We start from the raw sequence: 3,442 nt of genomic DNA, 5'->3' as shown, positions 1-3,442 counted from the left end.
CGAGACGATGAAGGCAGAAAGTAAGAGAAACCAGAAATGATCCAACACATTACAGGATCCTGAAACAGCTTAACTCAAGCTGATTACTTACACTGGCACAATCTGTTGTTAAGCATCATTCACCAAAATCATGCTTTAATTTGCAAACTCATGAAAGTGACTATCCAGTACTACAAATAGAATCCTGAGGGAGTTTTAGGGTTAGAGTCCGACAATTTTATTATGACCTAGAGATAGAGCAATACATGATACACATCCAGATATAATATCACAGGATAAAGCAGCAAAAACAATTTACTTAATAATCAACCAACCCAAATAAGAAATAAATCTGCAGGTATGTGTGTTTCATTCCAAATGCACAAGATATACAGAAATCAGTACGTGTAAAACAATAGAAATATGCTGACTTGAAGTAGAAAATTGAAAGACTATGGTATATAAACAGGGTATACTTGGCCCCAATTGTAATATCTACTGGTGGTTTCATCCCAAAGTCACTGCACAACAATAATTGTACCTACACAAGTATATTTATGTGAATCTCCAGAAAACTACCATAATAAACATCACTAGAATAGTAGGAAAGTTCCCAGCAATTGAAAAATGAGTTTTAGCTGACAAAACAAAAGAAAAAATATTAATAGACATGCGTTTGCACTGGATTGAATGCAGAGCAGATTGAACATGTAGCTTGTGCTGGAATGAATGGAGAGGAGGTTAAACATGTAGTTTGTTCTGGAGTGAATGCAAAGGAGATTGAACATGTAGTTTGCACTGGAGTGAATGCAGAGGAGATTGAACATGCAGTTTGTACTGGAGTGAATGCAGAGGAGATTGAACATGTAGATTGTACTGGAGTGAATGCAGAGGAGATTGAACATGCAGTTTGTACTGGAGTGAATGCAGAGGAGATTGAACATGCAGTTTGTACTGGAGTGAATGGAGAGGAGATTGAACATGTAGTTTCTATTGGAGTGAATGCAGAAGAGATTGCATATGTAGTTTGCTTGGATTATGAGATTATGAGCAAGCCTGGTAGGGTGGGGGGCGAAACTACGATTTAGAGAGAGAGAGACGGCAGACCAAGTGTCGGGGAAAGAGACAGCGTCCCTAGGGGCTGTCAGAGAGAAATTGGGATGAGGAAGGGTGGGGCTTTGTGAGTCAATGAAAAGGCTTCTGTTCGCTATGGATTTAGAGGGCTTTCTGAACCGCAGGACATTATGGGATTGCACTCGCACCATTGTGCAGTCCCTGTGAAACACGCACACATTTCCATTGGGCTGACCCCTCCCTCCCCGCCACCTTGAATCAACACATTCCAACACGTATCGCGATCTCCCTTCCCAATCCGTCTTCGCCAGCTTCACCCTCCCTTCCTGACTCCACAATCTCCACCTCCGTGACTCCCTGTCTCTCCGACCTGGCCCTCACCCTCTCTATCTCCTACACTCCGCAGAGATAGCCCTACTTGCCATGTGCGGCGCCCCTTGCAGTTCTCGGGCGGGACGGCCCCTGAGTGATCCATGCAGTCCGTGAACACAGCCGGCCTTCCCTCCCGTCAGCTGGTTGGAGACGCAGCTGGAGCTCAGTGCAGGCTGGAGGTGTGTCCGAGAGGCATCTTCCCCTCCCTGATCGAGAAGCTAGCTCGGGCCGTTGTAGCCCTTACATCGGCGATTCCGGCTCCCCACTCCTCTCTCTTTTACCTGTTCTTCGAAACGAAGACCCTGGGGTGCCTAGTCTCCTCCTGGGACTCAAAATGTCCCCAACCTCCAGCCTAACATTTTAGGCTTGCCGCATGCTTCTGTCCCAAGCGCAAAGGGAACTAACGTAGAGGGACCTTCCCGGGACTGTGTACAGAGCAGCCTCTCATCCGTTCCGTGCCCTGTACCGGCGGGGTCGAGGGTAAGCATTCACCTCAACCAGAACAGTTCCTGTAGTTTAAGGAGAACTCCAAGGCATGGTAGAAATGGACTTTAATATAGCATTCAGTACCGTTAACCATGGTAGGACCTTTCAGAACGATAGATAGATTGGTATCCAGGGAGAGTTGGCTGGTGGATTCAGAACTGATTCCCAGAGGAGACAGAGGATAGTTGTGGATGGAGCGTTTTCTCTCTGGATGCCGGTACAATAGTGTCCTACAGAGATCTGTTCTGATACCCAAGGATTTTGTGCTTTGAAATGTTTTGAACAATGAAGTGGAAAAGTGGTTTATTGTATTTGCAATGATGTGGTGGTTGGTGTGAAATGGATAGTGTGAAAGTTTGTCACAGGTTAAAACGGGACAGCGACAGGACGCGGAGAAACGCTGAGAAGTTACAGATGGAGTTTAACAGGGAATGTTACGAAGTGATACACTTTGGGAGAGTGGATTTGAAGGCAGAGGTGATACTTCCGGGAGTCAACCGAGGGCCGCACGTTAGTACGAGTTCCACAATGGAAACAGAGTGATGAGACTTTCTCCAATAAGCCGAGGCCCGCTCATCGATACGAGTATCACAATCGGCACGGAGCGGTGAACTGCAGGAGCAGGAGCAAGTGTGATTGACAGGTGATCTTGAACACTTCCGCTGTTCTGCACATACTCATAGTGACGCTCGAAAGGCAGTAAATCAGGAGAGAAAAAAAGGCAGTTTCATTGCAAATAATACATGTCGCCTGGGAACCAGCAAACTGTTAATAGATTTTACTAACTATATTCGTTCAAACAGAGAATGGATGAAGAAATATTGGTAAAACGATTGCAGGTTTGAGAATATCTTTAAAGTTGTGTGGTTCTTGTGACGTCATCGTCGAGAATGGCAGCTTAAGTTACTAGCTCCTCCGGAAAACGCATATCAAGCCCCGTTAACTCATCAAATATAATATTTTTCGAAAAATATTTGAACAGAAAAGAGGGGCAAGAATTGGGAAAAGGAATGGTAATAAAAAAGCGACACTGCGGAACTTGCATCCCAGAGGAGTGCAGCGAGCGGCTCTCCGACCCGATCGCGTGTGAGCGAGGCGGACGCTGAGCCTCGCTCAGTCGAAGCGGCGAATGTCTTTGAAATCCTGAAAGAAATAATGGAGGTCCAGAAAGATATAAAACAGCAGTTCCGTGATATTAAGGCAGAGCTCGCCAGCGTCAAATAAAAAATTGCGGCGGCAGAGACCTGATTTGAGAAGGTAGTAGATCGCGTTTAAAACGTGGAACGGATACTGAGCAAGACAATAAAAATCATACATCGCCAAGAGGGTAAACTGTTTGATCTGGAGGGAAGATCACGGCGGAAAAATATCAGAATCTACAACGTTCCAAAAGGAGCGGGGGGCTCGTCTATGGCAGAGTTTGTCGGAAAGTTACAGCGGGACGCGTTGGATCTTCCCCCGGCTATGGAGCTGGAAGTCGAAAGAGTCCAACGCGCGCTCGTCCCGAAACCTACCCGGGATAGAAAGCCAT

Source organism: Hemitrygon akajei, unplaced genomic scaffold, assembly GCF_048418815.1.
Source record: "Hemitrygon akajei unplaced genomic scaffold, sHemAka1.3 Scf000060, whole genome shotgun sequence".
NCBI lineage: Eukaryota > Metazoa > Chordata > Chondrichthyes > Myliobatiformes > Dasyatidae > Hemitrygon > Hemitrygon akajei.
The sequence above is the reverse complement of the archived record's forward strand: the minus strand, read 5'-3'. Positions refer to the sequence as shown.